A 27,169-nucleotide genomic window follows, 5' to 3' on the forward strand; every position below is an offset into this window, starting at 1 on the left:
AACCAAAAACCACCCAGCTGAGTCCAGGGAACCCACAAACCAGGAGAGAGAATACTAAATTGTGGTTTTAAGCCTCTACATTTTTTGTGGTAAAATACACATAAACATAAAATTTACCCTTTTAACCATTTCTAAGTGTACGGTTCTGTGACACTAAGTACACTGACATCGTTGAGCAACCACCATCCATGTCCAGAACGTTTTCATCTTCCCAAACTGAAACTCTGTGCCCATTCAACACTGCCTTCCCATGCCCCCCACCCCCGCCCCTGGCAACCACCATTCTACTTTCTGCCTCTATGGATCTGATGACTCTAAGTACCTCATATGAGTGGAATCATACAACGTTTGTCCTCTTGTCACAAAAGGCTTATTTCACTTAGCATTATGCCTTCAAGGTTTATCCATGTTGAAGCATGTGCCAGAACTTCCTTCCTTTTTCGGGCTGAAAGACATTCCATTGTATGTGTATACCAAATTCTGTTTATCCATTCATCCATCGATGAAAACCTCTACGCTTTGGAGTGATTTTCTGCAGCTACAGACAACTGGAGCAAGGACGATGCGGCTCTAGGGCAGCAGAGCAAGGCTCCCAAGGTAGATGTCGGGGTCCGGAGAGTGTGACAGAAACAAGAGCACCAGGACACTAACCCCCAGAGTAGGTGACTGGCCAGGAGTTCGCAATAGCACTTGTCACAGGGGGCTGGGTATCTCCTAGGGTCTCCATTCTAGGCTGGAGCAACCCCAGGGCAGGGACTGGCAGGATCTTATTCAGGGCTGGGTGCCTTGCCCTGGCACAGACTGATAGGTCCAATGTGTGGTGAATGAGTGAAGAAGGTACCTGATGCTGAAGCCAGGTTCTGACTCCTCCCAGAGTTTCTTACAGGCTACCTGTAGGGCAAGAACTGTGCCAATGAAAGCACAGGAGAACAGCTGCTTCTGGCTGGAAAGGAAAAGGGGTGGGGAGGCGGGCCAGAAGAACATTCTGACAGGAGAAAGAAAATTCATGGCCAGGCCCAGGCTTCCCAGGAAGCTCAGTCTCCAGCGAAGCACCCACCTGACCTAGGCAGCCTTCGCAGGGGCTTCACCGTCAGGAGTCAGCCTTGCTCAGTTTGTTGGGACCAAATCCCAGGGCTCAGGGCAGTAGAACTTCATGTGCCCTTTACAGGGGCAGGCGCAGGGCTTAGAGGGGCTCAGCCCATGGTCATGGAGCAGGCCATGGCGGTAGGGAAGGAGACCTGAGCTGTGAGCTGAGTTGCATATTCCAGCCCTGGGAGCTTTGGGATACGGAACTTGCTTCACTGCAGAAGGACCCAGATTGGTGGCACGATGACCCCAGCCCTCTCACCCGTAACCACTTCACCAAGGAAACCAGTCTATTCTTCCTGCTGCACTGCTCCATTTGGCCATTCAACTAGGGAGCCCGACACAGGTCAGGAGGCGCCAGAGCACAGACATTAACTCCAAATCGAAGAAGAGGACTTGTACCTGGTTGACTTAAAGAGTGAATGCCACCTCTACAAATGCCCATTTGAGGGTTTAGTAAAAAGGGCTCAGATTGCATTCCAACTCTGCATTTAGGTTTTCCAGCCTCTAAAGATAAAGTGAAACCCTGGGTAATAACCACGAAGGTGTTTTTCTCTATTTCTCTTCAAAGCATACTTACACCTTGAAGGTTAGGAACTGCTTACCATGTGGAAAGCAGTTACAAGTACCAGCAAAAGAACTCAGAAAACATGGATTTGGGACTTGGCTCAGTTTCTAAGTAACTATAGGAATTTGGACAAACCAATTACCCTGTCTGGGCCTTAGTTTCCTAACCCATGAATGGAGGAAAATACTATGTATCCCCATGGTTTGTTTATGTGCATTAATAAGAATAAATATATGTGAGATCTAGAGAGATATGTAGATAGCTATAGGTAGATACAGATACAAACGCACACATGTATGAGGTCTTCATGAGAAAAGCCGTAACTATGTAAGAGATCTACTTACGTTCAGTAGGTGCTTGCTGACACTGCTGAATAAGTGGCCGAATAACACAAGATTGCAACAAGACCCACATTGGGTGAAAGCGGGTCGCTCTTCACACTCTGGAACCCCCAGCTAGCATACCTACCAGATCCTAGAAAGCCACGCCTTTCCCCACATCTTAACTACCGACACCCCAGCCTGCACGCTTCCTCCCACCTGGCCTTATATTCTCCCAACCCACTCGGATGGAGTCGGCCTGACCTCCAGGGCCACAGCCGGACCCCCTACCCCCGCCCCAGCCCCCTGGCCCAGGTCCCACCTCCAAACATAGCATGAGGCCACTTCCTGGGCCAACTGCCAAACCCAGAACCCTAGGTTGCCCCCAGGGTCTCCACTGCCTTTGGTACCAGATGGAAACAACTCTTCCCCTTTCCCTGATTTTCCAGAAGCACAAACACATGGAAGATTTGTGGACCAGGAGCCAGGGTGTCTGCTCAGGGGCTCCTCCCCAACAGCTCACGCCTGGACTCTACCTGTGACCTTGGCCTGCCAAATGAGGCTCACCTGGGGTCTTCCACCTCGAGGGGCTTTGGGGAGCATCACATAAGGTGACAGCACTGCAAGTTTCTTTGAAAAATATGAAGCCCTCCATAAGTTCTTTAGCTCTTGTCATTCTTGTTAGTTTATTTCAGTGTGCTCACAGACTGAGTCTCTAAAGCCTGGGATTGGTCCCTGGGTAAGTTCTTTTGGTACAGTGAGCACACACACAGAGAAATACTTGATGCTCTTTTTGACTACAGTGCTATTAGCAAATGCAGTGTGACCTCTGGGACAGGACAGCGGCTGGGACGGAAGTCAGGAAACCCGGTTCCAGCCTCTATGGCTCTGCCAGTAAATTAAGCACATCACTTAACTTGTCTGGGCATTTTTCTTCATATGCACAATGGAGCGGACAAGCCACCCGCATTCTTATTCACCAGGATACAAGGAGGGCAAAGAATTTGAAAAGAAAAACATTGCGCAAGTGGAAATGTCATAGTACTCAGCAGGAAAGAAGAAATGCAGAAGAAAAAAGAAAGGGGAAAGGAAACAAACACCAGAGAGAGAAAGCATTTGGGGTGAGATGTGAGGCTCTTGAGAAGGTAGGAATGGAATGCCATGGAAGATCCCAGTACAGAAAGTTTCCCCCAAGCCTGAGAGTCAGCGTCCAGATGAGCAGATTTACCACAGAGACATCTGAAATCCACCTCTGAGGTGGAAGGAAATGAAGTCTGTGCATCACCTGAGGTGGCGCAGAACACACCAGAAGCCGAGGCTCACTGCTGTTCCCTCTTACAGCTCAGCACAGAGCGAGGAGGTAGATGAGAAATTAAGAGGTCCACTACCTGTCATAATTGTGGAATGTCCCTGGAGAGGCCCTGGCCAAGCCACGTCCTGAAACAGGAGGTCCCGTCCAGGGTGCTCCACTTTAAGGGGGACATTCGAACACCAAAGAGTTCCCAAAAAAGGCTGGTCACAAGCTGATCACAGTGGGGTGTGCTGGGATCACGTCACAAAAGGAAGGGCTATGAAATCCGGAAGTGTTTCCCTAAACAAGATTTGGGGAAGACGTGAGAAGCAAAGCCTCTCTTAGAATCAGAAAAAGAAAAGCTTTAAACATCCTCCAGTCCGACCTTCACAAACGGGGAATCTTTAACACCACATCTCGGCTGAGGAATTACGCAGCTGCTGTGGAAACTCTTGCAGTGATGGAGACCTCGTTACTTTATAAGTGAGTTCATCTCATTACCACTTGGACAGAATTAAACTTTTCTCCCTCCTATTAACCCCCAATTAACCTCCTCCTGGCTTCCATCCATGCTCTGGCAGGGACACAGACTAAGCCTAAACACTTTTTCACCTACTCATTCTTCAGACAACATAAGACGGCTGGTCTTGATGACTTATACTGGGTTTTCCTGACTCTCCAGCGAGGGGCACATTTTCAGCACACCCCTGAAAGCACGCTATCCATTCCCTGTCAGGGCTTCTTTCCTGGTTATCTCCAGCCACCTCTGACCTCAGACTGCCATCAGACGCTGACGGCTGCCCCTGCCGTGCTCAGGGCATCCCATCCCGGCCACAACCCCTAGCTCTGTATTTGCTTTATAACTAGGTCTTGGCCTTCTGCCATAGTTTGGGCAAACTCTGGTCCATCTCGTGGGCTCGGTTTTGCTGTTCTGCCCGGTTCCCAGGGCTTGTCATGAACATGCTCCGTGATGAGGCCAAAAAATATAAGTCCCAAATTCATGCCACTTAATGGAAAGCAGCTGGTCATTTGACTTTAAGCCTTCTGATAAATATTGAAGCTAGAATGTTCAATAAGCATTAAATATCTTTTCTAACAACTCATTTGACAGATGAGGAAACAGAGGTCCAACTAGGTAAAGCGAGGCACACAGCTAACGTAGTCAGGAAGATGAACGTGAACTCTAATCTCTGGTTTTCCAGTCCCACATTCTCTCTACTGCAGTTAGAGGAAGCGAGGCTACACTGCAGCTCAGGGTACATTTTGGAGTAAATTTTCCATAGTCTGTGTGTATGTGCATTCATTCTTTCTTTGACTCAACAGATATTCACTGAGCACCTACTATGTGCTTTGTAAATATCCCAGTAAGAGTTGAAGTAAGTTTCCATACAGATCTACATCCTGCTGTGTGTGTGCACACGCAGTGTGTGTGTGTGTGTGTGTGTGAATTAGTTAATTCTTTCATGCATGCTCACATTCACTCAACAATATGATAACTGAGCACCCTTAACACTATGCTGTGCACTGGTGCAAGTGAAAAAGGCACAGTCTGTGACCCCAGGGCAGTCTCTGTCTAGCAGGGACAATTCTCAAATGTTATGTTAATGTGATAAAGCCCAAGGCAGGGCACTGCAGTACTTAATTAAGCCACATGCTTCATTAAGATTGGTGCCAGAGAGGGTGGTAATGTCCATAATTTTGATAGGAATAAAGCTGCTGGTTCTGGTGGTTTGAAAAGGCCTCAGGAAGAGTGGGCTTCTGAGATGAATCCTGAAGGATGGTATAAGTTGATCAGGCAGAACAGAGTGGAGAGAGGCGAGTGTGTGTGTAAACCCAGGGAGGGGCTGCTGCTGCAGGTAGACGGGCGTGGCTGAGGCCAGGAGTTCGTGCGGGTGACACAGCAAAAGAGGCAGACGGGTGAGTAAGGTGCAGAAGCCCTGCTGTAGCATGCTGAGTAGTTTGATTTTATCCTAAAGGCAACAGGATTCAGTGAAAGAATTGAGAGAGAGAATAAACAGGATCAGATAAGAATTTTAGAAAGTTCTGACGGTGGAGGATGGAGTGCAAGGGGTGAGGCCAGAGGCAGGAAAACCAGACAGGAAGCTCTGGCAGGAATCCAGGAAAGAAACCAGGGTTGAACCTGATGGTTCCAGCCTACACACACGTAGTTTTAAAGGCTGAAATATTAGAAAAGAGAAGAGATTGTTTTCCCGTACCTCTCTCGTGGCCTGGGGCAATTTCCGCAAAACTGTGCAGAACCACATCACCTTCATCATTCTCCACAGTGACGTGGTGGCACCAGAAAAGTGATGTTGGCTGTAGCGTCACCACAAGTCGTGGTGTGCAGGAGCCTCAGACAGAGCAGCTGTTCCATAAGTGATGGCTGCTTGCATGAACCACATCTACCAAAAGGGGATGGGGATGGACAAGCCCTAAACAAAGTACGGTCGGGTCCCAGAAGCATGAATAAGTCAGGTCAGAGCAAGGCAACAAGTCAGAAATAGGACAAACAGAAAAGTTCCAGGAGGGATGGGATTAAAGGATCCAGTTCTCCACAGGAACAGAGGATGAAGAGCACAGACAGACTAGGAAACCAATGAAGGAGCCAGCACCTGTCTCAGGTGGTGAGATTCTGCGGGTCTCTGTAGGCACGATGCAGTTGCGGGGCCCACACTGCGCCCTTGTGAGGATCTGGGAAAGGCGTCCCCTCCGGCCAGACCAACAGCAAGCATGCCACAAGTGGGGGACTTTGCAGCCAGGTTCCACCCAGAGCCGGTGAGAGCCTATGTGAGCATGCGGATGGGCACGTGTGAGTGGGTAAGTAGGAGCATCTGGCTGGAGTGGGGAACGTGTGGGTGGGGATGAGGCACATCTCAACAAGCAGGGGGCTGTCTCAAGCCGGGTACCCCATCAGGTGCGGTACAGGGCCATCCTCACTGGGAGTTCAGAGTCAAAGACGAATGAAGGGAGGATGAGGTGGAAACCCTAAAATAATTTCCTTCCTTATGAGGGAAAAATGTTCATCTAGGAAGGTCTGAGCCTTCTTGGAATTGGAAGATTCTCAGATTATCACCCAGTTCCTAGGAAAGCCTGACTGCTATTCCCCACCCTCCCCCACGATAATTTTTCTGAGAATCAGGAACACCTGACCGCCCGTGTGCTACCTAGAATGACCCCAACTAGGCACCTTCCACTGCAGTCACGACTAGCCAGGGACTTTCACAAAGTTTACAAGGTTCTGCTTCAAGCCACAAACTAGCAACAGGCCTGGAGCTGCACAGCGGGAGGAGGGGGGCGGGGTTCTCAGTTGTAAAAATCTGAGATTAAAACATTTCTCTATGTTTGTATTAACGGTAAACTGAGGCCAACAAAAGCAAGGTTGATGGCATCAATTACCATTTTCTAGGGCCTCCAAATTGGCCTGAATATGAGTTATCATGAGCTAGGGGGAAAAAAAACCAAAAAACATTCAAAGTGATGAACAGAGGCCAATGTGCCAGCCCCAGCTCTGAAGTTCTGGGCCACGGCTGTTTTAAATTAGATTCTCAATGCCGCTTCCATGAAACTCCTGGCTTAGCTCTGCAAGAAAAGTTATTTTTGTGCTCTGAGCCACAGACATTTATATGGAAGCATATCCATAATTCCAGTTATGTTCTGTTTTCATGATGTCCTTTTCCTCTACTTAAGAACAGTCATAACTATCATTATTATTATTTCTGATAAGACACATAAAAAAGCTCTGGGCCAAGTACAGATTCCACAGGCCTGGATAAATGATTGTTGTAAAATAGGCCGATTTTACATCTTGTGAAATCCTTAAGAAATACCTTCGGTTCTTCTATCCACTATGGCTGCCTCTTCTTTGTCAATTCCCTAACCCCATCTACCCCTCAATCACTCAGGGCCTTCATGATGTCTCTTGGGAAAACCTAGTCCCAGAAGTAGTTCTGTTATTTATGTACGCTCTCTGAGGTCTTTGCATTTAAAAGGTTATATTCTAAAATGAAATGGAAGGTTTTTTATCTCCTTAAAGAACAGAAGCACCAACAAATAAAGCAAAGAGATATTCCTGGTTAAGAGAGGCATGGTTCTTAAGTAATAACATAGTTATTCTATAGAAAGCTTGATCCATAGGCTGGGAGGGCTATGAAGAAGTGGTACAGATGCAAAATAAAAATGGTGGAAATTCGTCCAAGAGAAATCTAAACTGATTACCAAGAAAATATAATATATTGGGAGACGTACCCATGGCCTCTCCCCAGAGGTCTCTCTGATTAGAACTTCTGAAGCACAATCCTGGTTCAGAAGAACCAATGCAGGGGAAGGGAGATGATGGGAGGAAACTAACATTTGTGAGCATTAACATATGCCAAGCACGTGGCCCATGTTATTCCCTGTTATCTCACTTAATCTTCAGAACAACCTTTTGAGGTAGGTTTTATTATCACTGTTTTATGGAAAAGGAAACTTGGCCCCAGAGATGTTAAGTAACTTGCCCAAAGCCACTGCTATGGTCTGAATGTTTGTGTCTCCCCAAAATTCACATGTCAAAATCCTAACCTCCAAGGTGATGGTATTAGGAGGTAGGGCCTTTGGAAGGTGGTTAGGTCATGGAAGTGGAGCCCTCATGATGGGGATTCTTATAAATGAAGCCTCAGAGAGCTAGCTCACCCCTTCTACCATGCAGTCACACAGACAGAAGTTGGCCATCTGCAGCCTGGAAGAGGGTTCTCACCAGAACCATGCCAGCACCCTGATCTTGGACTTCTAGTCTCTAGAACTGTGAGAAATAAATCTCTATTGTTAATAAGCCACCTGGTCTGCGGTATTTTGTTATAGCAGCCTGAACCCAGTGAGCCACACATCTAAGTTAGTGGCAAAGCTTGGATTCAACCCCAGATTTGCTTGACTCCTAAGTCCATTTCTTTTCCATTACCACATAGATGTGAGGGCCAGAGAAGAAGGCCAAAGATGACTGCTGCTTTGGTTTCCTTAAAATAACAGAATTTGTTGGGAGCTATGGGAAAGATATGTCTATATAGATTTCTTTAAACATTATAAACAAGCTCTGCTGATCTCGATCAACATTCCCAGAGATGCTATCAGCCACAAGTAAAGAATCAATTTTTCAATGTAAACCTCTCTGCACTGTTAGAGACACAAGTAAACACACATGTCAGGGGAGAGAGAACATCATCTCCATGACCAAAGGGAACAGGAACCTCTCCATAAAGGCTTTTCTTCTCAACATCGGTATGAGTTAGGATGCTGGTTGATTGTGAGAAGGTTTTAATCTACTATAAAGAATCTAAAGGACAGCATTTGGGGACTGGAACGGTGCTGAGGAAATTCAGATCCCTTCTGGACTAAGAACATGTGGCCAGATGTTGAGTGAGACACCATCCCACAGTGCAGAGTCCCCCTGTGATGCTGGTGTTAGCACACTGTACTGTTAGGGCCTCTTCTCTGCTGCATTCATTCAGTAGCAGCGGATTTCACATCCAGGGGCTAACGTAGATGCATTTACTTACTTGTATTCTACTTTACATAAAAACTTTAAAATCAGTAGTTAAAAACTTCAGTCAATATGACAGGTTGAGTTGACATAAGAAATTACGCCTTCCAATCCAAACACTTCAAAACACTGAACAAAGCTGTAACAACAAATATTACCACATAAAACATAGATAAAACAGAAATCTCCAGATACCAGAAATAAGGAGGGAAGTCAAAGCAGATCAGTCAGTGGAAGCTGAAGCTAAGGGCCTCATGGAACCATCCAGACCAGTTAGAGGCCTAAATGGCTGGCGGCTGAGACTTTAATGACATGCATGCAGTGGGGGGAGTCCACCTGATGGCCACCTGATGCCAGGAGCTGTCAGTGAAGCAATTACATAAGGCTGGAGGTCATAAAGGCCTACTTCATAAGTGAAAGAGTTCGAGAGGAACATCACTTGCCAATCTGAGGAAAACCGTAAGAAAGCTTGTCATCTGCTTGGGCAAAGAGTAGAAAACGAGTGACCTAAAAAAATTTGAAATCCAGGCTTACAGCACAATGCAGGAACAAGGTTTAAATGCATACTTTCAGGTTATACAGGGCCTGTACGCCAAGACATTAACAAAAAGGCTAATTTGGAATGGGTAAAACCCAGAGAGGATCAGCAGGAACAAATGTGAAATCACTTTATAGTGCTATGCTAGCAATCCTGAGGTACATAGGATTTCTATGGAACACAACTCCTAATGAAGATGCAAGACACAAGAGAAAATGAATCGTAATTAAAAAATTCAAAAGCAGAAATAACAAAAAATCTAAAACTACAACATGTTTAAAATACTGTAAGACATAAAAAGGACTAGAAATTAAAAGGCAAAGAGATAATATTAAAAAAAAAGAACAGGTAGATATCAAGTACCAAATAGAAATTCTAGAAATAAAAATATATAGACATTAAATTAAAAAAAAAAACAATGGATGGGTTGAACAGTAGACCAAATGCAGTTGAAAAAAATTAATAAACTGGAAAATAGAACTAAAAAAATCACTCAGAATACAGCTGAGAGATAAAGAGATATATATAGTTGACCCTTGAACAATATGGGTTTGAACCATGAGGGTCCACTTATACGCAGATTTTTTTCAACAGTAAATACTACAGTACTACACGGTCCACGGTTGAATCTGGGAGATGTGGAATCACGGACTTGGAGGAACTGCAGATACAAAAGAACTGCATATATGAAGGGCCAACTATAAGTTATAAACAGATTTTCAGTTGCACAGAGGGTCATCACTCCTAACTCGTGCATTGTTCAAGCGTCCATTGTAGTATGAAAGAGAAATCTTAGACGAAGAAGGCATAGAAGATAAAATGAGAAGGTTCAACATTTGCCTAATGGGTATTTCAAAAGGAGAGAACACAGAGTATGAGGGACTCAATATCAGGGTAGGGGTGTTTGTCTCTTATGCTCATTTCTATATCTCTAGCACCTGGAAGCATTCCTGATACACAATAAGTGCTCAATAATTACTTTAAAATAGATTTGTGGAGAAAACAACTGAGAAACCTTTAGATATGAAAACAGAGATGAGTCTTCAGATTAACGAGCACACTGAATTCCAAGTAGGATATATAAAAACAGACTATCCCTGGACACATTATAATGAAAAGGCACAACATGAAAGACAAAAAGATCAGACTGAAAGTCTCCAAGAGAGAAAATAAATTGCCTGCAAAGGAATGGCAGACCGAAAAGAGATTTCCCATAAGGAACAACTGAGATGAAAAGACAGTGGAGTAATAATTTACAAAACGCTGAGGGGAAAATATCGACTTAGAATTCTATACCTTGATAAATTCTCTCTCAAGTGGGACATGAATAAAGACAATTTCAAAACAAAACCAAAACTACCCACAAGACTGGAGTATTACAACTCTAGACCTTCAGTGAAAAAATTATTAGTATGAAGAAAATGAACACAGAAGTATAGAATGGTATGCAAGAGGCAATGTTGAGATAAGAAATTGGTAAAGTTAAATAAATTTTGACTGTAAAAAAGAAAAAAAAAGTGGAAATAACAATGATGACTAGTTGCAGGGGTGGGGAGAGGACTATACACAATGTGGGATTAAACCACTAGACCACAATAACCAGGAAGATCAGAAGAGAGGCAGATTAGGTTTAAAGCCATCTAAGGCCACTGCATTAACTTTAGATTCAATGGATGCACATGTTAAAAATTTATGAATACTAAAAGGTAATACAAATAGAATTTTGTCTTTCAAAACAGTTGACAGAAGTAGGAATATATAAAACATGATCAATCCAAAGAAAACTATGCAAAGAAGTATAAAAGAAGCAAACAAAAAATGCTAAATAGGAAAAACAAAAACTTAAGACGGCAGAAAGAGGTCAAATGCATATAAATTACAAAGAATGTAGAAGTTTAAACTCAATTATTAAAAAGACACATTTTCAGGTTATAATAAAAATGAAAATGAAGCTACACATAAAAACTGTTCCTAAGATTAACAATTAAGGCAAAATTATAGAGAGAAGTTAATATAAAAGGATATAAAAAGACATACAAAAAGTAATAACCAAGAGGAAGTAGGTATACCAACATTAATTTCAGGCAAAATAGAATTTATGCCAAAAGCATCAACAGAGGACAGTACATAACACAATAAATTCACCCCAGAGAAATAACAATCGTGAACTTGCATAAACGTTGATGGATTACAAGGAGAAATTGACAAATCCACAGAGTGGAAGATTTTAACATTCCTTTCTCAAGAAACTGAAGAGAACTCGGAAAGCAGGCAAAAGAAAATCAGAAAGAACATGAGAAATTTGAAAAACACAGTTAATAGGTTTGACCTGTTAGATTGATATAGAATGCTACAGCCACCAAGCAGGGAATATATTTTTCTTTTAAACCACACATGAAATATTTGGAAAAATTGTTTATATAATCGGACACAGAGGATTGCTATTATACAAACCATGCTGTCTTTTCATAATGCAACTAAATTAGAAATCAACAATAATTTAAATAAAGTTAAGAAAAAGCTTTTTTAAAAGTTGAAAATGGAAAATTAAATCCATGGGTTAAAAAGAAAATAAAAGAAATATGAAAATGGGATTGACATACATACGCTAATATGTATAAAATAGATAACTAATGAGAACCTGCTGTATAGCACAGGGAACTCCACTTCACTGTACAGTAGAAACTAACATAACATTGCAAAACAACTATACCCCAATTAAAAAAAAAGTTATAATAGAAAAAAAAAGTCTAGAGCCAAGTGGTAATGAAAGTACACATATCAAAACTTGTATGATGTGGCTAAAGCAACATGTAGAGCTAACTTTATAGCTTTAAAATGCATTTATTTTTTTGGCCGTGCCACACATCTTGCGGGATCTTAGTTCCCTGACCAGGGATTGAACCCGGGCCATGGCAGTGAAAGTGCCAAGTCCTAACCATTGGCCCGCCAGGGAATTCTCTAAACTGCATTTATTGAAAAACAAAAAATAAATGAGCTAGAAGTTAACTCAAGTAGCTAGAAATGGAAAGAAAAAATAATAAAAATAACAGGAAAAAAAAGAAATGAAAAGCAAAAAGTATAGATAAGAAAGAAGCTGCTTCTATCAAAAGACTAATTAAGTAGACTTCTATATTAATTTTTAAAAAGAGATGGCACAAATAAACAATATTAAGGGGCTTCCCTGGTGGCGCAATGGTTAAGAATCCTCCTGCCAATGCAGGGGACACGGGTTCGAGCCCTGGTCCGGGAAGATCCCACATGCCGCTGAGCAACTAAGCCCGTGCACCACCACTACTGAGCCCGCGTGCTGCAACTACTGAAGGTTGTGCGCCTAGAGCCCATGCTCAGCAACAAGAGAAGCCACTGCAATGATAAGCCCACGCACTGCAACAAAGAGTAGCCCCCCCCACTCGCCACAACTAGAGAAAGCCCACACGCAGCAACGAAGACCCAACACAGCCAAAAATAAAATAAATAAAATAAATAAATTAAAACAACAACAAAAAAAATATTAAGAACTAAAAAGGGAACATATCTTAAAACATAGTCAATATTTATAAAAACCATAAAAGAAAATTATGAATAAATTTATGCTAATAAATTTGAGAACACATGAAATGGATCATCTAAACAAACAAATTATCAAAACTGGATCAAAAAGAAATAGATCAAATCTATCAATAATCATTTATGAAACTGCATTGTCAAAAACTTGACACACATACCCTGACTAAGCAGTGCAGAGGATTTTACAATGAATTTTACCAAACTTCTAAGAAATAGTCTTTATCTCTCACAAACTGCTTAAGAAAAATACATATGAAAGAGAAAAAGTTTCCCAACTTATTTCATGGAACTAATATAAACTTGATACCAAACAATATTTTTTAAAAAAAGAAAATTATAGACCAATTGTTTCACTTATGAACATTTGCAAAAATCCTAAACAAAATACTAGCAAATGATATCCCATAGAATAAAAGAACACATCTGTATATGTGTATATATATATATGTGAGTATGACTCAAAGTAATTACATATACTCATATTATCACTTTATAATATTAAGAAAGAAAATTATATCACCTCATATAATTTACATAAAAACATTAAGGCATTACATAAAATCAATACTCAGTCATGATAAAATGTTTAAGTTATTAAAAAATATTAATAGAGGGAACATCCTTAATTTAATAAAGAATATCTACTGGAAATTTAAGCAAACTTCACGATTAATGGAGAAATTTTAAAAGCACTTGTTACAAGACAGTACGAAGACAAGGATGTTCGCCATCACTGTTACTATTAAATACTGTACTGAGGGTCTACCCAATGCAACAAGATAAGAAAAAGATATGGTCATAAGGAATTAAAAAGAAAAGACAAATATTATTTTGTGATTGTCTACCTAGAGATTTCGAGAATATCTACATACAGACTCTTAGAACTAATAAGAGAAGTCAACTGGGATGCTTGATACAAGATCAAAATTCAAAAATCAGGAACGTTTCTATGGGCCAGCAAATAATCAATTTGAAATTATAATAAGAAAAAAAGACATTTATAACATCAACAAAACCTATACAAAATAAATATAGCAAGAGCTGTGTAAAACAGTTATGGAGGAAATCACCAGTCATCTTTCACCTGAATAAAAGGAAAAGATGGGAAGACCTGATATTGTAAAGGTGTCAGTTCTCTGGAATAGAAATTGAATGAAATCAATAAAAATACCAACATGATTTTTTGCCTGTGTGCAACTAGACAAACTAACATTTATATGAACTAGTAAAATCCAAGAAAGCCAAGAAATTCTGAAAAAATATAAAAGTAATTGTAATAGCTAACAATTATTGTGTGCTTCCTTATATGGCAGGCACTATTCTAACATTCTGCATACATTATCCTTAAAGTGGATACTATTATCTATTTTATAGACAAGGAGACTAAGAGAAATTAGGAAACTTGCCCAAGGTTATTTGGTATTCTTACGAGTAGCAATAGACGAAAAGAAGACAATTATGTAATATGTTCCAAATACTGAAGGAAAATAATTATGAGTCCAGAATTCCACACTCAGTCAAACTCTCATTTATAAGAGCAAAATAAAGACATTTTCAGCAATATAAATATTTTAAAGTTTACCAAAGGCCTTCCTTCTATGAAAGAACTTCTAAATTTCCATTGATATGAACTCAGAAGGAAGGAGTGGGGTATCAGAAGTAGCAGCCTCCAAAATGCATTGGATAAATAAAACAAAACAAGGTAAAGTAGGTGAGAAAGGTGGAACCAAGTATACATAGGAAATAGAAGGTATATAATAATGTTATTAGTTATTCGAAGTACAGGCCATAAAGTCCTATGCATATGCTAGAAGTAGGCCACTAAGTTGGCCCTGTCTTCCTTTTGGCCAAATAGGAAATGGGAAACGTCAATTAAAGGATTCACAGCACCCACAAGACAAAACAGACAAGTTGTTCACAAGAACTATTTCTGGCACTGAGACCACAAAGACATTTCTCATATGGTCAAACAGATACAAGATCTGGGATTTTGTTCCAAGTGTGATAATGTGGGAAAGAGATCCTTGACTCTTAACAATTTTTTTTCAACAAGAAGGTGATTTAGAAGCATCAGCCTTTCAGAAAACTTTTCCTTGAAGAATAAAAGAGATAAAGCCTCCTACTTAAGGTGTGTTATTTGAATGACCAAGTGTTTTAGAAAAGCCCATCTTTAGGTATATTCCAGGAAGAGGATGGATAAGGTGACCTCTAGGGGCCTGGTTGCCTGTGAGGATACATGGTGGTACAGGATGTGGGCTTCTTCCCCAGAGCTATCCCCAGAACATCTCCATCTCTGGTTCATCTTGCCAATGCGTGGGATCACCCACATAGCCAGGCTTCCAAAAAATAGTTTATTATTGTGTTTTCACAGTAATAAACATCGAGAAGCAATACACTTTTCTCTTCCTTTCCTGTTCCATGGTAAATCCTTGACCTACCTATCCTGACATTCCATATAACACGTAGATAAGATAAATGGGAGCCTGGCAGCTTTCCCTGGGCCTTCCTACCCATCTCACTCCCCTGACAATGCCAAGAAAAATTAACACCCATACTGGTAGGGCTCTGAAGACATAATTTGCTGGTCTTTAAAAATTCTGCCTTTTGGGCTTCCCTGGTGGCGCAGTGGTTGAGAGTCCGCCTGCCGATGCAGGGGACACGGGTTCGTGCCCTGGTCCGGGAAGATCCCACATGCCGCGGAGCGGCTGGGCCCGTGAGCCATGGCCGCTGAGCCTGCGCGTCCGGAGCCTGTGCTCCGCAACAGGAGAGTCCACAACAGTGAGAGGCCCGCGTACTGCAAAAAACAAAAAAAACAAAAAACAAAACAAAAAAAATTCTGCCTTTTACCAGGACTGTTCCAGAATCCCATGGGGTTCCCGGAATTCCAGGTTGTCCAGGAAGCGTCTGAGGAATTCTGGATTATTTCTCATGGGTATAGCTGGCTCCCAAGGGAAGGTGAGCTACCTCTGGCTAAGTCTGGAGCAATTCCCAAGGACTTCCAAAGAGAAGTGACAGTGGGAGATGGAAGAGATGGGAGATAGAGGTATTTTACAATTAATCAAAATATCAGTTCTTACTGAACCACAAATTACTTTCCCTTCCTTTTCTATTTTTTCTTATAATTAAAATAACGATAATAATACATGTTGGACTTCCCTGGTGGCACAGTGGTTAAGAATCTGCCTGCGAATGCAGGGGCCACGGGTTCAAGCCCTGGTCCGGGAAGATCCCACATGCCACGGAGCAACCAAGCCCGTGTGCCACAACTATTAAGCTTGCGCTCTAGAGCCCATGAGCCACAACTACTGAGCCCACATGCCACAACTACTGAAGCCCGCGCGCCTAGAGCCCGTGCTCCCAACAAGAGAAGCCACCGCAATGAGAAACCCACGCACCGCAACAAAGAGTAGCCCCCGCTCGCCGCAACTAGAGAAAGCCCGTGCACAGCAACCAAGACCCAACACAGCCATAAATAAATAAATAAATTAATTAATAAATTAAATTTAAAAAATAATAATAATAATACATGTGCATGGAGATGGTAGACAGCAGTGATTGATATGAATAGACTTTGGCCACTGACCTGATTTCAAGATTTGATTCTAGCACATAGTACCTATGCAACCCTCTGATTCTAGTTTCTGAATCTTATAGCATGAGAATAATATTAGTACTTACCTCAAAGAGTTTTAAAATGAAATACTATATGTATGTGCTTTATACTCAATAAATGTTAGCTATTACTATTGTAAAAATGTTGAGAAATACAGGCAAGCACAGAGAAAATCAAAAGTACCTGTAATCCCACCATCCATTTTCAGGCATACAATTCCAGTATTTTGGGGGTGTATTTTCAAAGAGTGAGATACAATGCTTTCTATTTCATAACCTGCTTTTAAATTTTAACAAAACAGGGCTTCCCTGGTGGCGCAGTGGTTGAGAGTCCGCCTGCCAATGCAGGGGACACGGGTTCGTGCCCCGGTCCAGGAAGATCCCACATGCCGCAGAGCGGCTGGGCCTGTGAGCCATGGCCACTGAGCCTGGGCGTCCGGAGCCTGTGCTCCGCAACGGGAGAGGCCACAACAGTGAGAGGCCCATGTACCGCAAAAAAAAAAAAAAAAAAAAAAAAAAATTAACAAAATACCCTAAGCATGTCTATATAATTTGGTATCCTTGTACAACATGATTTTAAAAGGCCACATCATATTCCTTTAGGTTTACTTCTTAAAACAAATAAGAAGTAAAAATAACCCCTTCCCTCCTTTCTCCTCTGCAGGTTCCACTGTTCGTCTGTTTCCAACTCATCTGACCCGTCAGATGATAGCTGGCTGCTTTCTATTGGCTAACTGGGGATGCAGCCTTCATCTCACCGTCCAGACCACCTGCTCCATCAGCCAGCCTTCATTACATCCCCAGAATCCAGAGCAGCCATTTGGGGCTGCACAGCAAACCCTCGTGCATGATGGCAAACCACCCAGTTTAACAAGATTCCATGAGGTGGTACAAAAGCTGAACACGGCAGAAAGGCAATTTCTTTGCAAATAGTATGAGGCTGACTTCTGGGACATTAAATACACTATTTAAAATTCTCAGGAAGAGGAAGAGACTGAAGATTTTTATCTGAGTGCATTGTTTTTCTAAGCACCAGGGCCAAACAAGTTCAAAACTTTTAAGGGCTTTCTTTTTGAATGGAAGTCACAACACTTTCTTACCAATGACATTTTGAAACCACAGTAAAACCTTACTAATTCATACTAATGGGGAACTACCCCACTCAATCAGCAGAGAAAAATGAATTATATCCTTTTTAAAATAAAGAAGTTTCTTTCCAATGAAATTCATTTTTTAAAAAATCTTTATTTCTGAATAGTTCAACACCTTGACCTGTTTTGACGGGTTGTTCTGAAGCTGATCTAAGACATATGTGACAACAACATTTATTGTTTATATAGAAACAGGAATGGCTTACGTTCTTGAGAAGGGCATTCTCCCTAAAAACAATAAAAGTTCAACACTCCCCACAGTCCTGTTCAGACAGCTCACTCCTTAGGAAAGTTTTTTCCTCCTTGGTCACGTGGAAGCAAACCCCAGTTCAGGCTGCCCCCGGCTGCTCCAGTTCTGAGTGAGTGGGCAGAAGTTTGTAATATCAAGCCCGATCAACCCCTTAAAAGAAAAAATCCAAAAACCTCCAGATTCCAGGCTTGAGCAGACCCATCTGAGAATTAACAAGCTCCTTCTCAGCACCCAGAGAACTAAGGCTGTCATGGAAACACTGATTCAACCCTAATGAGAACAGACATAAAAACCACACAAGTGAACTAAACATTCCTCTACCCAAACGGAGTCAAGTTGAAGCAACAGCCTCAGGATTAAAGTAAGTGAGGCTGTTTTTTTCTTTGCGATCCTGCTCAGTTTTGCCTCTTCCACTGCCTTGTTTTCACAACTCCTGTTTATGAGAAAGTGGGAGTCGGGGAGTTGGGAGAGGGATGGAGAGGAGGGCTAGTAGGAGGGAAGAGAAATGCAGGGTGAGTAGCCAGGCTGGAGAATGCCAACAAACACTGCGGTTTATGTCAGGCAAATGAAAACTTCTAGCCTGGGAGAGGCTGCAATAATCTGTTTGGGGTAGTCCGAAAATAAGCTACAGTGAACTCTCATCTCCCACTAAAACAGTTAAGTATGGAATGAAGTCTTTACTTTCCAAAGATCAGGTTCTGCACAGTATGTTAGCAAGCACTCTTTTTCTCTATTTTTTTCTTTATTATTTTTTCCTGTTTCTTTCAGAATTAGAAAGGCTAATTAAATGACATATCATTATTATTGGAAGAAAGCACAGTCAGAGAGGTTAAAAAAAAAAAGATGTCCAACAGAAATAGTAAAATCCCAAGGAGGAATATATTTTCATTTCCCCTTGGACACACAAGGCATGATTTGTGCGGCCAAGGGATCGAACATCAACTCCTACTTAAAGTCCTTCCTGCAGGAAATCTTTGGGCAAGTGTGAAGACCCCTGTGGCTATGGCTCCCTGGCCTGGGTCATCGCCTTCTAGGGCTGGAGGGGGCACCAGGCTGGAGATATCAGCCAGTGGGGCAGGAGCCTCCCGGAGAAAGATGGGGGGGGACGGGGGTGGAGAAGGTAGCAGCATGAGTAACAGGAGCCAGGAAAACACAAGGAAAGTGAGAGTCCTGGGGGTGGGGGGATGCTGAGCCTCCCAGGGGAGGGATGGAGGACCGGGGCTGGTGACCCTGGGCCGGGAGGCCAGGGCCGCACGGGCTGGAACGAGTCCCCGTCCCCCGCCCCCCCTTGGAGCTGAGTCTAGATTCTTTTCTTTCCTGCTTGAGTTTTCTTTCTCTTGAGAGCGGGACCCAGGTCACAGCAGCAGCCCCAGAGCTGTGGTGTAGACGGGAAGCCGGGTGGGGCTCACCCCGTGCGGGCGCTGCCCTCTGGGGGCTGCGAGGGCGGCGAGGGGGAGAAGGGGCACCGCGCGGCGCACCCAGCCTGCCCGGGAGATGCCTGCGTCCCGCGACGTCGGCTGCGGCCCCCCTTCTCAAACTTTCCCAGCAAACCGGGGGTAACCCACCCCGGAGAGGGGGCTCCCATGCCTCCCCGTCTGTCCCCTGGGGGCGGTCACTCACGGGCAGCGCGGCTGGGGCTCCGACTCTGGCCGCCGCCATCCACCCGGGGAGGAGAAGCTGTAGGACGAGGAGGGGGAGGACAGGGGGAGGAGAGGGAGGGCCCGGAGCGCGAGACTGGAGGGGCGGGGAGGGCGTGGCCACTCCGCAGAGGCTCTCCCGCCCCTGCCCCACCCCACCCCCTGCTTCGTCCCCGCTTCTCTCAGCACACCTCCCCGCCCTGGATCCCCCAAAGTTTTTCTGGTGTCTGATTCTCCATTCTCTTCTCTCCTCGTCTTCCTTCGGAGTCTCCAGCCCCCAAGTGGGGGGAGAGGGTGCTCCCTGCAGCAGAAGTGGGGCGGGGTGGGGGCAGGTATGGGAGTTACGTTTAGATGCCCCTGGAAGCAGACAGCTGGGGCCTTTGGCAGGTCTGAAACCACCCTCCCCCTCTAGGACCTTGTCTTTTCTGGGTGGTGGGGTGATGGGGGGGGACGCTGGGGGGGCGGCGGGAGGTTGAGGCGACTTGGGGTCGTGTTTCCACGTTGCTTCATTGAGCTTTTGGGCTTGGCTTTCTCTTGTGATTAGAACTGAAGAATTTTTTTTTGCCTTTTTAAAAAATTGAAGTACAGTATAGCTGATTTACAATCTTATATTAGTTTCAGGTGTACAGCATAGTGATTCAGTATTTTTACAGATTATACCCCATTAAAAGTTATTACAAGGGCTTCCGTGGTGGCGCAGTGGTTGAGAGTCGGCCTGCCAATGCAGGGGACACGGGTTCCTGCCCGGTCTGGGAAGATCCCACATGCCGCGGAGCGGCTGGGCCCGTGAGCCATGGCCGCTGAGCCTGCACATCCGGAGCCTGTGCTCCGCAACGGGAGAGACCACAACAGTGAGAGGCCCGCGTGCCGGGGAAAAAAAAAAAAGTTATTACAAGATAATGGATAATAACCGTTTTCATGAATCTGTTTCTGTTTTGCTACATACATTCGTTTGCATTATTTTTTAGATTCCACTATAAGTGATATCATACAGTATTTGTCTTTCTCTCTGCCTTATTTCACTAAACATAATATTCTGTAGGTCCATCCACGTTGCTGCAAATGGCAGAATTTCATTCTATTTTATGGATGAGTAATATTCCATTGTGTGTATATACACACACACACACCCCATATCTCCTTTATCCATTTGTCTGTTGATGGACACTTGGGTTGCTTCTATATCTTGGCTAAGAATTATTTTTGAAGCCTCTGTTGAGTGCCTCCTCTTTTCCTCTAAGGTGAGACCAGCCCTGGTCACAGGGTAAGATGAAAGGTAAAGATGGAACCCCACCTTCCAGGGCCCATCAGTACGCAAGAGGAGGAGGACAGGGATAGCCTAGTGAAGGGCCAGGCTGTGTGGATGGGGCAGGAGGCCGCCTGCAGAATGTAGAAGAGAAGGGGAGCTGTCATCTGAGGAGAGGTTAGAGGGTGACATCTAGTCCCTAATCCATCACTTGCTAGCAGGTAACTCTGGGCAAGTCGCTTGACATCGGAGCCTCTTCCGCAAGCAGGGCTGCCTCACTGGGAGTCAGAATGAAAGGAGAAGATTCACTGGAGGGATATCCAACCCCAGGATGGGAGGCTTGAGTAGAGTCTGAACAGACTCAGAGGAGAGAAAAGAGGGTATTCCAGGCCCTGGCACACAGAGCTTTGGAGGCTGGCAAGGCTGGAAGGCTTAGGAGAGGTGGGAAATGTTTGGATGAGAAGGTGGAACTAGACATAAAGCAGGAAATGGGAAATCCATGAAAGTTTTTAAGCAAAAGAATATTTTGATGCAAGTGGTATCCTATTCACTTTTGTATTCCCAGAGCCTGGCATACAGTTGGCACTCAGTAAATCTCTGTGGACAGCCTGGCCTCAATAGCTATGCCACCACATCTGTTCATGGCCAGCTGTGACCTCATTTTACTCCAGTTCCTGTCCTTTTCCTTGCTCTACAGTAAGGAGACCCTCAGACTATATCATTCTCCTTTTCATTAACAAGTTTCCCTTTTCGGACAGCCTTTTCACAGAAACCATTTAGAATTTCCACACTGTTTAACAAGGGGTCCCCAAGTTGTCTGTAAATATGATCTAGTAGATTAACCTGGAACCTCAAAGTCAGCTGAAGCTGTCAGGATCAATTAATATAAATTCAAACCGGCTTTCAGAAACGCCCAATTTGAAAGAGGACTTGGTTGGAAAGTGAGGATTTCAGATCTAGGATAAGCTTAGCCCTAAACGCTTGATAAGAACATTCCTCTCTAAAAACTTTACAACAGTAAGTCTCTATTTATATTGCAACATTCATTCAAAATAAAGACTTGTGGAAAACCATATTCAAAACAACATTAATCAGTGATAACTTCAACTACAGTGAAAATGAAACAGGAAAAAAAAAAAATCACCATTTTAAGTACATGATGCATTCTGGCCTGATTTTTTTTTCTCCTTTTTCGGCCTTACCACGCGGCATGTGGGATCTTAGTTCCAGGGATCGAACCCGCATTCCCTGAATTGGAAAGGCGGAATCTTAACCACTGGACCGCCAGGGAAGTCCTTGGCCTGATGTTTTTAAACAACTTTATCCATGAGGAAACTTGAATATTCTTTCAAAGGAAATTTCCAGAGATAAATAAAACACCTACATCTTCACTGAGAATGCCAGCTGAAATCAATGATACTTAGGAGGATGACCACTTATTTCAGAATGGCCCGAGATTCCAAAAAGCACATAAAAAGATGCTCAACATCACTAATTATTAGAGAAATGAAAATCAAAACTACAATGAGGTATCACCTCACACCAGTTAGAATGGTCATCATCAAAAAATCTACAAACAATAAATGCTGGAGAAGGTGTGGAGAAAAGGAACCCTCCTACACTGTTGGTGGGAATGTAAACTGGTACAGCGACTATGGAGAACAGTATGGAGGTTCCTTAAAAAACTAAAAATAGAATTACCATATGACCCAGCAATCCCACTCCTAGGCATATACCCGAAGAAAACCATAATTCAAAAAGATAAATGTACCCCAGTGTTCATTGCAGCACTATTTACAATAGCCAGGACATGGAAGCAAACTAAATGTCCATCAACAGAGGAATGGATAAAGATGTTGTACATATGCACAATGGAATATTACAGACATAAAAAGAACAAAATAATGCCATTTGCAGCAACATGGTTGGACCTAGAGATTGTCATACTGAGTGAAGAAAAACACAGAAAGACAAATATGATATTGCTTATATGTGGAATCTTAAAAAAAAGGGGTGGTACATAATGAACTTATTTACAAAACATAAGTAGAGTCATGGATGTAGAAAACAAACTTATGGTCACCAGGTGATAAGCAGGGGGAGAGATAAATTGGGAGATTGGGACTGACATATACACACTACTATATAGATATAAAATAGATAACTAATAAGAACCTGCTGTATAGCACAGGGCACTTTACTCAATACTCTATGATGGCCTATATGGGAAAAGAATCTTAAAAAAAAAAAGAGTGGGGCTTCTCTGGTGGCGCAGTGGTTGAGAGTCCGCCTGCCGATGCAGGGGACACGGGTTGGTGCCCCGGTCTGGGAAGATCCCACGTGCCGCGGAGTGGTTAGGCCCATGAGCCACGGCCGCTGAGCCGGCGTGTCCGGAGCCTGTGCTCCGCAACGGGAGAGGCCACAACAGTGAGAGGCCCGCATACGGAAAAAAAAAAAAACACACAAAAAAAACCAGTGGATATATGTATAACTGATTTACTTTGCTGTACACCTGAAACTAACACAACATTGTAAATCAACTATACTCCAATTAAAAAAAAAAAAAAAAGCAATGGCCGGAGATTGGCTATCCTTTGTCCTAGAGATGGGGCACTCTTAGGTGTGGCTTAAGCTACAGTTGTAGTCCCTTGGCCTGCTTCCTAGAGTGTATCCAATTAGCAGTAAGTGAACACCTACTATGTACAAGACATTCTGCTAGGCACTGTGGGGGAGTAAATACAAGGCCATGGTTCCTGCCACACAGCACCTGGAAGTTGTTCAGGGAGACGGCATATGTGAAAATGACTGTGAGGTGTGTTGACAATTTAACGTAACAGAAGAGATGCCCTAAGGAAATACGGGAAAGCTGGAGAAAGGGAGAATATTCTTCAGCATCTAAGCGAGATAGTAAGTGACATTTTTTTTTCTTAGTTAACTGAACTGTGTTGTTTCTATTCTTGGACCTATGGGGTGTCACCATTGAGCTATCCCACTGGTGTTTAGGGAGCAGTGGGGCTATTTAGGGAGCAGAGATCATTAAAAATAACACAAAGGTTCTAAGTGGGTAGGTGCCTTTTGAGGCTCCTACACCCACAAGCCAGACAATAGCCTCTAGCATAGCATGTTTCCACCCAGGAGTCAATTCTTCTGATCCTCCCTTTCCCAAACCAGTTATTCTAATCCTGCTCTATAACCTTTTCTTTCAAAGAGGTAGAAGAACTGTAATGGGTTTTCCTGCTCTAATTCTCTGATTGCCAGTTAATTTCCCAATTTGGAGCTAATTTAACAAACAGCTTAAAAATGTAAGGCACAGGCAAAGCTTACTGACAAGCTTTCCATTTATCATCATGGTATCTGAGGACTGGCCCGCAGCCAAGAACAGACCACTCCTTGTCAGTGTGTTCTTCTTTCCAAGAACAGACCACTCCTTGTCAGTGTGGCTCTGCCAGATGGTTTCTTAGCCATCATCAACCAAGGTGCTATCTTCATATGTGAAAGTTATAGAGGAGTTTGAAGCCTTTTAAGAGCTGGGAACAACTGCCAAGAGCTGGGAACAACTGCCAAGGTCAATGCTGCATAGAACAAAACTGCACATTTTTCTGTCTGAGGATTTTTATTACGAAGAAAGCTTTAATTCATGGTCATTTGGAGAGAGCTTTTTGCTCCAAATTTTTGGTGGCTTTCTTAGCTAATTGGTTCCTTACTTTACTTATTTTTTTCTCACATTTTTGTTTGGAAATAGCGCAGCCAAGTTTTTGTTTTGTTTTTAGTGGACAATGAACTTGGAAAGTTGTCATGTTGTTAAAAAGTATCTGTTAGTAAAACTGATACGGTTTCTTACCAAAAGCAGTGGAGAATCCAGTTTTATCAATTTGGAAGTGAGCAGTTCTGCTTATAACAGCATAATGGGGGGTGGTGTTTAAAAATGACATAACAAGACACGTGCTATCTATCATAGTTTCTCAAGCTGGGCCTGGAGCATCTTATCCCTTGACCCAGGCCTGCTGCAGAACAGAACATGAACAGTGCCCCCTGGAGTTGTCCAGCCAGCAAACCTACCTCCCCACCCCATCGCATCTCATTAAAGAGCCCTTTTTCTTTATTTGGAATTTCTTATAACATAATCCTAATTTTGATTAAAAACATATATATGCATGAAAAAGAACAGGAATAAACAAAAATATTAATAGCTGAATCTCTACAAAAAGAGATGTGTGCTCTTCACACTTTTCCTCATTTTCCAAATTTTCAACAAGAAGCATGCAGTATGTAATGAAGAAAAAGTTGGAAATGTCGTTTCAGTAAGTTCTGAGAATTCTGTCTTCTCCAGGAAGCAATGAATGACTAATTAAAAGCCCTTTTCTTTTTTTTTTTCTTTTGCTTCTACGTGGACTTCAGCCAATTGAGTTCCTACTCTGTGCCTAGACTGAGAATTACCTCTCATTTTTCACTTTCCATGCTTTAAGAGGCCTAGACAGAATAGATGATTCTTTGAGAGGGCACTGCAATGGCACGTAGAGGCAAAGGACACCCACTGGAAAGGCTCGTGGAATGAGACAGAGTTATTTTAAGAGCAGGACACACTTGATGCCTGGGATGGTGAGGCAGGGAGATCCCAAGACAGCAGCAGTGCTGCTGGCCTAGAGACCAAGCAGGATAGCCTGGTGCAGATCGAAGGACTCTAGGAGAGACTTTTTTTTTTCTTTGGCCACACCACACGGCTTATGGGATCTTAGTTCCCCAGCCAGGGATTGAACCCAGGGCCCCGGCATTGAGAGCACTGAGTCCTAACCACTGGACCACCAGGGAATTCCCTAGGAGAGACTTCTTGAAGAAGATAAATTTAGCTAAACACCCAATTGAATCTGACCACACTGAGACAAGAGTTATACACCTGGGAGAGAATTTAGGAATAAATTAGTGATAAGCACCATGGAAGACATAGATAGATAGATGATAGATAGACAGACAGACAGGCAATTATTTACTCCAGGGAAAACAAAGAGTTGTACAAGAAAGGAAAAATCATCATAGTACATTACATGACCCAGCTACCAACAGCATTTAAATAATCATACTAAAGTATATATGCAATATCGGCCTAATCAAAATGTTGATGTAACTAGTTTGAAGAGAAGACAGGAAAACAGAAAGCATGTACATGTATGTGAGTAGCAGGGAGAGGGAGGAAGATGAAACAGAGACAAATCCTCATCTTCCAACTGCGAAGTCAATTCATAATGCCTAACTGGAAAAGCAAAAGTAGCATGCAATTTGGAAATATGGAGACAGATACCAAAACAGTGAGTGAAAGTGCTTTTCTCTGGGGAGCATGAAATGAGGGGGAGGAGCAGCAGACTTTGTTTTTCCTCATTTTTTCTTTGTAATAAGTTTTTTTTTTTTTTTTTTTGCGGTACACGGGCCTCTCACTGTTGTGGCCTCTCCCGTTGCGGAGCACAGGTTCTGGACGCGCAGGCTCAGCGGCCATGGCTCACAGGTGCAGCCGCTCTGCGGCATGTGGGATCTTCCCGGACCGGGGCACGAACCCGTGTCCCCCGCATCGGCAGGCGGACTCCCAACCACTGCGCCACCAGGGAACCCCTGTAATAAGTATTTTTAGAACAGCCTGACTCAAACTGAGTTTGTAACTTTGGTAAAAATACAGACATTTAATAAAAGATGTTACAGCCTCTATGTATTATTTCTCACTTGCTGCCTTGTCTGAGATAAGCCCAGGGCAGGATGGATGACACATGGCAGTTGGTAATTATGCATTTTCACGATCACTTTGTTGCCTCACTAGCAGACTATAAGCTCCCAAGGGCAGCCAGCATGTCTGTTTTGCCTATTGCAGTCTCATCAGCACTGAGCACTCAGCGGGCGCTCAACACGTACTTGTTGAGTGAATGATGAAATGGGTGAGGCAGATTTAGAAGTCAGCGCTCACCATCTTTACAAAAGTATACATAACTGAAGTGTTTACAAGGGAAACGATCCAATGTCTGGGACCTGCTTTAAAATACTCCAGGGAAAGAAGAACTGTGGGGAAAAAAAGTGAAACAAGATTAACAAAATGTTCATAAGAAGTGATGGGGACATACGGGTTCATACTAGTCTCTAGTTTTGTGTAGGCTATAGAAAATTCCCTTAAGAAAAGAGAAATAACAATGAAGGTTGTACAGAAAGAGGATTATAAGGAAGGGGCAGCATCATGGCATAAATTTATTAAATTCAGAATTTGGTAGTTGGGAAGGTTTGTGTAACAGGGAACACATAAATAAAAATAAGGGTCAGACAGAGAAAACCATAATTCAAAAAGACGCATGCACCCCAATGTTCACTGCAGCACTATTTACAATAGCCAGGTCTTGGAAGCAACCTAAAT

The 27,169-nt window shown here is 43.1% G+C and overlaps 1 protein-coding gene across 1 annotated transcript in view; it reads right to left on the reverse strand.

The window, feature by feature from the left end:
• STON1 (stonin 1) overlaps positions 1-19,627 on the reverse strand; it is a 53,695-nt gene extending 34,068 nt beyond the window's left edge. Inside the window, exon 1 of the mRNA XM_067703028.1 lies at positions 19,522-19,627. The gene's annotated coding sequence lies outside the window, so the exon portion shown is untranslated. The remainder of the gene's footprint in view (positions 1-19,521) is intronic.
• Between the last annotated feature and the right edge of the window lie 7,542 nt (positions 19,628-27,169).

Source organism: Pseudorca crassidens, chromosome 14 (genome assembly GCF_039906515.1).
Source record: "Pseudorca crassidens isolate mPseCra1 chromosome 14, mPseCra1.hap1, whole genome shotgun sequence".
Classification (NCBI taxonomy): Eukaryota; Metazoa; Chordata; class Mammalia; order Artiodactyla; family Delphinidae; genus Pseudorca; species Pseudorca crassidens.